At 33.7% G+C, this 10,197-nt stretch overlaps 1 pseudogene; it reads right to left on the bottom strand.

Annotated features, from left to right (window-relative positions):
- Window positions 1-426: 426 nt before the first annotated feature.
- LOC131659126 (F-box/kelch-repeat protein At3g23880-like) lies at window positions 427-3,016 on the bottom strand (annotated as a pseudogene).
- Window positions 3,017-10,197: the final 7,181 nt, after the last annotated feature.

The following is a 10,197-nucleotide window of genomic DNA, read 5'->3' as shown; positions in this document are numbered from 1 at the left end:
GAGAGCCAAAATCCCAGCATACCGGCCACTTTGCTGCGCTGTTATTGCGGATTATGGCGGAAAAACCCGCAATAGCGGCGAGCCCAAAAACTGCGACGTATATCTGCCATAGTACATGGCGAGGTAATTTGATAATACTGATTCCAATCTTATAAAAACCAAACCAACCACTAACCATATAATGAAATGCACAATTGAAGAACTAACAAAAAATATCGAACATAGTAAACCTAACAATTGGTTCCTCAAGCAACATATTTCTTCAACTCATAATGAACAATAATCCATGAAATAACCAAGAAACATAAGGTATATAACACAAACAGAAACTAACATACAAGTAATTGCAGTCAGGGAGTTGCAGTAGATTGGTTCTTTATAAACCTCATGCACAAGTTGCCTAACATAGCATCTATATTACTACTATTAAAAACAAGGTGATATCAAACTCTCTTGATAGATTTTAGGAACCACCCAACGATTGGTGTTTTGAATTTTAGGAGTTTTAAAAGTACCGTCCCTAGCATTGTAAACAACCCACCTAGACTGATACTCCAGCAGTACCTTATCATCCTCATAAACATAAAGTGCCTTGGTATAAAGAGAAGACCCAACATTTTCCATGTAAGGAACACGGAACAGTTTAGTCCAAGAATCATTATTTTCATACTCTTTCATAAGCCAAACACGTGAAAAAGTATAATTACGAGATAGTATGCACAAACAATCCTGCAAAACTCCTAAGGATAAAGTAACCTCAGTATCGTCTTCGTAAGCAGGCTGCAACAAATCTTGATAAGATTCCTTCTCTATATTAAAAGAAACAATGACCCATGAAGAATGTGAACCTTTAGGTGCCATTGTCAACCAATTAACAGTCCCACTACGAATTTACCCGAGTCACCCAAAGGGACCGAAGGAAAATCCTGAATCCTCCTCCAAGCATTGGTACCCAAAGTAAGAATATTCACTTTATTTTTGTAACTGCCATCATAGTAGAACGAAATAGCAACCACCTTGTAACTGTCGCTGAAATTAGTATAGCCAAATCCATACCTTGTGTAACAACCGTGTCGTATTTGATTATCCAAATAAGGCAATTCCGTAAATTTCCTGATGGAAGGGTTGCACAATAGTAAGACATGTTGATCGATTTCGAAACAGAGGATGCCGTGGCAAGAGTCAACAAGTTGAGCAAAACGGGTTCCACTATTCAGAGGGAACTCTAACTGCATGGCGGTGGTGGTGGTTTTGGCGAAGAGGGATGAGAGAGGACAAACCGTGATGAAGAACTCGCCATGGGGGTTGGCGAAGCTTAAGAGGAGATGATGACGCGTTGTAAGGTGCTTCTTGACGAATATGGGATCGGAGATGAGAGATTTCCAAGACTTACAGGCGGATTGGAGTTGCAGGAGTAGCTTGACGGGAAGCCTAGAGAGAATTTCTACCACGATCTTGAACCGAAGAGATGGAAGTTGCGTCGCGTGAACGGAATCCTCGGAAGAAGGTGCTGGTGAAGTTAGGGTTCCGTAGGACGAGTTCAAACGCGGCCTCTTGGTGGCGGTTTTTCCACCGTAAGTGGATCAGATGAAACGGCGTCGTTTCCATCATCGGTTTCGCTACATGGTGCCATTTCTGAGTGTGTGCGGCTTACTGGCTGTAGCTAAATTATTTTAGGGTTACTGTGCTCTAATAACCCATATTAAGGATATTATAATTAAAAAAATTATTTTAGGGTTACTGTGCTCTAATAACCCATATTATGGATATTATAATTAAAAAAATTAAATTAAATTATTTATAATCTGACATATTTAAAGTTTCAACATATTTACTTGTTAAAAGAAAATATTTTTATAATAATGTATTAATTTTTGTTCTTAGAATACATGTTAACTTTTTTCATTATTTTAAAATGTTATAAATAAAGGTAATTTTTTATTTTAATAATTTTTATTTAATTATTTTAAATATTTTAAATAAAGGTTCATTTATTGAAATGATTTCATTATTGTGTATATGAATGATTCATTTATTTTTAATGTTATTTTTATACGGTTACTTGTTAAATTGTGATAATGAAAAATAATTATATTATTAATAAAAAATAATTGAAGGGACAACAATTTTATTTTAGATAATGCAATGGAAAATATTTTTAATAATTTTTTTTATATAAAAAATTTAGGTGTGTTGGATACCGGAGGCTCACTAGGATAAGGCCAGACCTAGGTTCACTGGAGTTAGGGTGTGTTAGCCATTGAGTGGTATTAAATTTGAAATTCAACCAATTTTTTCATAATTTGATTAACTTATGAAACTTGTGGTTTTAAGGTGATAAATTTAAATGGATTTGGAATCACAAAATTATATGAAATAATAGACGTGGTTCCTCAAGCAACATATTTCTTCAACTCATAATGAACAACAATCAATGAAATAACCAACAAACATAAGGTATATAACACAAACAGAAATTAACATACAAGTAGTTGTAGTCAGTGAGTTGAAGAATCTAGTAGATTGGTTCTTCATAAACCTCATGCACAAGTTGCCTAACATAGCATCTATATTACTAATATTAAAAACAAGGTGATATCAAACTCTCTCGATAGATTTTAGGAACCATGCAACGATTGATGTTTTGAATATCAGGAGTTTTAAAAGTACCATCCCTAGCATTGTAAACAACCAACCCAAACTGATACTCCAGCAGTACCTTATCACCCTCAGAAACATAAAACACCTTGTTATAAAGACAAGACCCAACAACTCCCATGTAAGGAACGTGGAACAACTTAATCCAAGAATAGTTATTTCCATACTCTGTCATAAGCCAAACACCTAAAAAAGTATAATCACGAGAAAGTATGCACAAACAATCCTGCAAAACTCCTACGGATAAAGTAACCTCAGTCGCGTCTTCATAAGCAAGCTGCAACAAATCTTGATAAGATTCCTTCTCTAAATCAAAATAAACAATGACCCATGAAGAATGTGAACCTCTGGGTGCCATTGTCAACCAATTAATAGTTCCACCAACAAAATTTCCCGAGTCACCCAAAGGGACCGAAGGAAAATCCTGAATCCTCCTCCTGTTAGCTGAGGATTTCCACAGTTAAATGTTTTGAAGAGGAGATGTGTACTTCAAAGAGGAATGGCTTTATAAGGCCATTTTAAAGTTTATTTAAGGGATTAAAGTTTCTCCTAAGTCGAAGCAAGACGGAAGTTATAATGTCCTCGAAAGCGAAAAGTTGAAAAGACTTAGAATATTTCTAGATATTCCTGAGAGATGCCTGTTGGCAAAGTCACGTTGTTTCCTTCGAGCGGGAACTTTTTGAATCAAAACATTAGATTTGATTGGAAAGACAAGTGGGAGCATCAAACAATCGAGACGCATGCAAAGAGACAACGTGGAGTTCTATTAATGTAAGACCGTTAGGGTCGAATTAGTATAAATAAGGGTCTTAGTGGTAGGATTCAGGGATGTTCATTTTGTACAAATTACTCAAGTACCATGCGTAAGAGAAAGAGTTTCGCTGAGAATGTACGTGTAAACACCATTGTATTTTCAACATTGTTCTTTATTTTATAAACATAGGTCATTTAAATACATATACATTTCCAGTTCGAGTCATTTACATTTACAATCAAGTTACTTTCGAGTTCTTTCTGCAATTTCCTTCATTACATTACACTTTATGTTGTTTTTACATCAAACCATAGATTAGAGTATTTTCTTAGAAGTAAAACCTAGAAATATGGATTCAATCATCATGATATACACATTTCGACACATGTCCTAGGATCAATCTAGTCGATCCTGCAAGTAACCAAAATGTATTCAATAATTTAAAGGACTAGCGGTTGTTTACCAAAAATCACTGTAAATAAATTGGCACTGTAACATCCCATTTTTATTAATATTTTTATTAGTTATATTAGTAATTATATTGTTTGGTGTTTTTAATAATTATTTGCTTAATTTAGTCATTTATGATTTTTATTGAAATTTTCCCGTTTTAGGACGATTTAGTCTGTATTAGTTCGGGATAGCAGATCAATATTTAATCGAAAATTTTAATATTTTTAGTGTTAGAAATATTAATGAGTTAATATTTAGCGTTTTGGGAATTTTCCGAGTAATTAAGATTAGACCGGAAATATGAGACATTGAGTTATTAGAGAATTTTATCTGTATTTATTTTATTATATTATTTTATTTTACTTGGTGTGTTAAATAATTATTTAATTGTTACGAGATATAATAATTAATTAAATTAATTAATTTTGTGTGTAATTGTTTTTATTGGGTTTAATGAGTTAATTAAGTTATTAGAGGGATATAATTAATTGGGCCTAAGTAGTAGAAATAAAATATGAAATTGACTTGTGGGTTAAGCCCATTAAAAATGGAGATAGTAAGGAAAATAGGGTTTTAGAGGTTATAACTCATTTGGGGAAAAAGAAGAAAAAAGAGGCTAGAGGAGAAATAGGAGAAGAGAAGAGGATTTTTGGAGACACTAGAAGATTGAAGGAGATTGATTCAAGGTAAGGGGGAGAATCCTTATTATTATGGGTTAGTATGATTGGGTCAATGAGTAGATTAACATGATTAGGTTTGTTGTTGATTGAAATCCATAAAAAAATGATGTTAGAAATATATTTTGATATTAGTAATTGATGGTGAAATTAGGGGATGATTGAGAATCATTAATTGACATATATTGATATAAGGATGACTATATATATATATATATATATATATATATATATATATATATATATATATATATATATATATATATATATATATATATATATATATATATATATTAATTCATTACTGTAGCGTGAATGTATAGGGCATGTACTGTAGCGAGATAGTAATAGGTTCCATTTACTGTAGCAGAGTATTTTGTTTCATTCCCTGTAGCGTATCTCAATTCACTACTTCATGTTTATGTGATATGTTCTTGAAATATTGAATAAATAAAGTAGAAAATAGTTACACATTGGTTTTTTTTTATGTCAAGAGTGTATTAGCCATGTGTATATTGCTATGGAAAATTGATTTTTAAATTTATCAAAGTTTCACATGCCTCGTCACTGTTTCCATGTGCTCACATGTTCCTTCATGAACATATATAAACCCAAACTAAAACATGGTGTATGGTTTTTCATTTCATAAAAGTGTTCTTTTGTAAATTGAAAACAAATTCTATGCCACTTACTGTAGGGCTTTGTAAATTGAAAAACAAGGTAGTACCTTATTTCATATGTATGTCTTGTTTTCGTGTGATTAAAGGAACAAAATGAAATGCAAACAGTCTCGTTTGACCGAATAGCAGAATTAAACGATATAATTAGTTATCCGGAATTTGATGAAAATTTATGTGGTAGCTAAGTTTAATTAGTAGATTAACGTGGTGGTGTTATTTTGTTGAAAAATGTGATATTTACGAACCGACCAAAATAGTGTGGATTTGAATATCTTTTATAGTAAATGTTGGTTTTGAAATAGAAAATGAAATAGTAATTTGGAACTAATGTAGTGTAATTATTAATTGGTTGATTTAATTAATAGTTGAATTAATTTCAATAAGCTTATTTGATTGAAATATACTTGGACTTGGATTAGTTATTCGGTTTATCGCTAAATTGCGGTATTTTGAGAATTTGACCGTAATTGTGTTTGGCTTGAATATTTATGTTGAGAATAATCTATTGCTATGCTAATGATGTTGTTTTGATAACGATTCTCTTTGGGTTGCCTCATGGCATGAATCCTAGTGATTAGTTATTTAATTGTGAAAATGTGCATTCATATATATTTGGCAAATGTGAATTAACATGAGATAGTATGGTCGCTAATGTTAATTGGATTTTGTGAATCGTATTTGATTATTTGCCTTTATATGTGAACGATATCTACGTGTTGTGAATGTTGTGTACAATTTGATATATAATTCATAGAGTTGAATTATTGTTGATATGTGTAAGTTAAGATTGATGAGATCATCTTAATTGCATAGTTGGTTGGTAATTGTACATTCATTCATGGCATAGTCGGCTTTATTGTGGAAGCAGTGAAACTGTGGGTTCACATGGTAATAGACGGTGATCCTTGAATGGAAATAGACGTAGAATACGTTGATCCTTAATTGGAAACATACGTGGTGGCTTTGATTTTGTCCGGATCGGAAGCGTGGCTTGGATTCTAGATATTGAATCGGAAAGCGGTGAAACATTGGGTTCACATTGCGGTACCACATGCATAGCGTCACATATCTTGCATTGAGTCACATTAGAATTATGCGATTATTGAATATGTGAAGTTGATGTAGTTGTGATATGTGTATGAGCTTGATAATCGAAATGAGTGATGTTTGAATACATATTTGATTAAATGTGTGAATATGTGATAATTATGGTTATGTGCATAATTGGGAATATAATATTGGAATTGGAATATTATACTCTTTATACTTGTTGTATACTTGATAACATGTGAAATATAGATTGATTTTTATTATCTACATGGTTATACATAGTGTGATTAATTACTTGAATTGTTGATTTAACCATTGTATCTTATTATACTTCCTTCATAATGATTCGTATTCTCACCCTTCTGTTTTAATGTTGCCCTCGTTTGGCGACATGCAGGTTCTAACGTTTAGTAGCTCTTGCGAGGCTTAGCTGGAGTTTCTTCTGTGTTTGTTGGAGATTAGGTAGTGAGTCGATGCTCTGTTCATGTAACACTGGGTAGACTAGGCGTGTTGAACTCATGTTTTATTTGTTTAAGTATTATGTTATGACTCGTGAATTTGTTTATTGTTTACTTGTTGTTCGGGAGGCTTTTAAGCCAAATATTATGATTATGGTTTATTTTATGTTGAGATACTTATTGAGATATGATCATGGTATGGGACATGAATCATTTTATGAAATACATGAGTATTTTTAGTACTTTCCGCTGTGAATGCATATTCTGTATGAATTGTAATTAAATGTTTAGGTGTTATTTGGAATGACCAGGTGTATTGTATATTGTGGATAAATGCTGTAGGATTTTTAGAATATTTTAGTTTTTGAAAACTTCGATGTGACGCCCTTTTGAATTATATGCATGCTTATTCTCTGATTATATGCTTATTTATTTTGGGGTATAAAAGGGGTGTTACATTAGTGGTATCAGAGCATGGTCGACCAGTTGGTCAAGGTTATTAATGTCTATTAGCCCGTTGTATTAGATTTGTGTATCTGACACGATCGATACCATTTTGTCTATTTTGGTTGTTGGATGTCTTAGGACAATGGCTGCAGGAAGGAATGGTAACATTAATGTTGAGGCAATGATGAGGTGAACTGGTGCGATTGGACAAGCGCCACAAGAGAGTGTTGGTTATAGGGGAAAGGATGAGTTCCGTGCTTTTGGAGATTTCTGCAGGTGCAATCCGCCGATCTTTGAAGGAGAGTATGGACCGGACAAAGCACAAGCATGGATGAGAGAAATTGAGAAGATATTTCAAGTCGTGATTTGCATTGATGTACAGAAAGTACGGTTTGGTACTCACATGCTGACAAAAGGAGCTGACGATTGGTGGAGTAATACTGTGCGGAGATTTGAAATAGAAGGTATTGAAGTTACTTGGACTCTTCTCTGTGATGCATTTTCGGAAAACTATTTTCTAGAAGATGTGCGTGGAAAGAAATAAATGAGGTTTCTAAATTTGAAGCGAGGAAGAGGACAATCCAGCGGGAAACCATATGATGACAAAAGACAACAATCTGATTTTGGCAAGAAGCTAATTGAGGGAGGAAATTCTACTCCACTTAAGTGTTTCAGATGTGGTATTGAAGGTCATCATGCCGTTGATTGTGATAGGACTCCTGTGACATGTTTCAAGTGCAACAAGATTGGTCACAAAGCACACAAGTGTAGAATTGGTTTGAGTGCGATTTGTTACAATTGTGATGAGCGAGGTCACATTAGTACCAAATGTGATAAGCCAAAGAAAGAGTAAACTAAAGGAAAAGCATTTACATTGCCTGGTGCTGAGACCACTGCTAAGGAGAGGTTAATCTGAGGTACGCATTTTATTATTGATGATGGTGCAACATATGCTTTCATTTCTTTCGATTATGTTGTGAGATTGGATCTTGTTTTATCTGTTATGCATAAAAGTATGGTTATTGATACAACTGCTGTGGTTTTGTTTCTACTTTTTTTGCGTGTTTGAATTATCCGTTGAGCATCTTGGTAGAGATTTTGGGATTGATTTAGTTTGTTTTCCGCTAGACAAATTTGATGAGAATTTTGGTATGGACTGTTTGGAGTTGAAGAAAGTAATTATAACTTTAAGAGAGATTTTGGGTATTGGTGTTTTAAGTGATTTCGAGTGTGAGTTCTGAAGGAACACTATTACGGTTTAGTAACGATGGTTTATGTTTCATTATGATTGTCGACTGTCTATTGACAAATTGAGGACTTGATCACCCTTAATCTATTGTTGATAGAAGACGAGATCGTATTGGACGAGATAGACTTGTCTTACTAACTTGGTAGCGTGTAAAGCGACTAAGGAGAAGTTGAAGAGTCGATTTGAGGAGTTGTTTGAGAAGAGGTTCAATTGTCTGAGTGTATAGTCATAGAGTCACGCCTATTTTGTCGAGTAAGAAGAAAATAAGTTTCTATGAGGTAATATTTTTTTAGGATGTTTTGATTCTAAGAGTGACGATGAACATGCTGAACATTAAGGATTGTGTTATCGATGTTGAGAGAGACGAGGTTGTATGCGAAGTTTCTGAATGTGAGCTTTGGTTAAAGGAAGAGAGTTTCTTTAGGTTTGTAATTTCGAGCTGAGGTGGGTTGATGCAGATATCGACAAGTGGTAGTTATACTTCAAGGAAACTTAAAGTTCATAAGAGGAATTATTCTATGTATGAATGGATGTTATCCGCCGTTGGGTTTGTTTTGAAACTTAAGAGGCATTATTGTTTGGATCGAGATTTGAGGTGTGTAGTGACTACAAGAATTGAATATGAGGAAAACAAGGCGAGTGGAATTTTGAAGGATTATGATTTTGGGTTGAATTACCATCCTGGAAAAGTGAATGTTGTAACCGATGCATTGAGTAGGAAATCATTGCATATGTCTATGTTAATGATTCAAGAATTAAAGATGTTGGAACAATTTAGAGACTTGAGTTTGGTTTGTGAGACGAAGTCTTTGTATGTTATGCTTGGTATGTTGAAGCTTACTTGTGGTATTCTTGACGAGGTTAGAAAGGGTAAAAAAAATAGGATTTAGAATTAGTTGACAAGATGAGATTGAGGAAGCAAGGGAAAAGGTAATCACTTTCGGATTGATGCGAATAATGTCATGAGTCATGGTCGAGTTTATATTCCTGATGTTTCAGATTTGAGAAAGAGAATTTTGGATGAAGGGCATCGTAATAATTTGAGTATACATCATGATGCTACTAAAATCTATCAAGATTTGAGGAAAATGTTTAGTGGTAAAGTATGAAGAGGGATATAGCGGAATTATGTATTTGAGTTGGACTTGTCGGAAACCGTTTAGTTGGTGCAACAGTTATTCTATTCGAGTGGAAGTGAGATAGTATCTCTATGGATTTTGTTTCGGGTTGCTGAGAACATCGAGTAATTGTGAAGTGATTTGGGTCATTGTGGATAGGTTGACGAGATGCGCTTATTTTATTCCAGTAAGGATGGATTATCGGATGGAGAGACTTGTTAAGTTTGACATCGAGAGAACGGTGTATTTGCATGGTATTTCATTCGAGTATTGGAGTGGCATCCTTGGAAGCTTGTATGATTGCAGATGTGGAACATTTTGTATTGGTATGAATCGGGAGAGAGTAAGTGTGGTTTCGGTGTCGAAATGGTTGTGTCAATTGAATTTTCGAGGACGAAAATATTCTAAGTGTGGGAGAGTTGTAACATCCCATTTTTATTAATATTTTTATTAGTTATATTAGTAATTACATTGTTTGGTGTTTTTAACAATTATTTGCTTAATTTAGTCATTTAAGATTTTTATTGAAATTTTCCCGTTTTAGGACGATTTAGTCTGTATTAGTTCGGGATCGAGGATCAATATTTAATCGAAAATTTTAATGTTTTTAGTTTTAGAAATATTAATGAGTTAATATTTAGCGTTTTGGGAAT

Source organism: Vicia villosa, linkage group LG3, assembly GCF_029867415.1.
Source record: "Vicia villosa cultivar HV-30 ecotype Madison, WI linkage group LG3, Vvil1.0, whole genome shotgun sequence".
NCBI lineage: Eukaryota > Viridiplantae > Streptophyta > Magnoliopsida > Fabales > Fabaceae > Vicia > Vicia villosa.
This window is presented reverse-complemented; position numbering and strand designations above follow the sequence as displayed.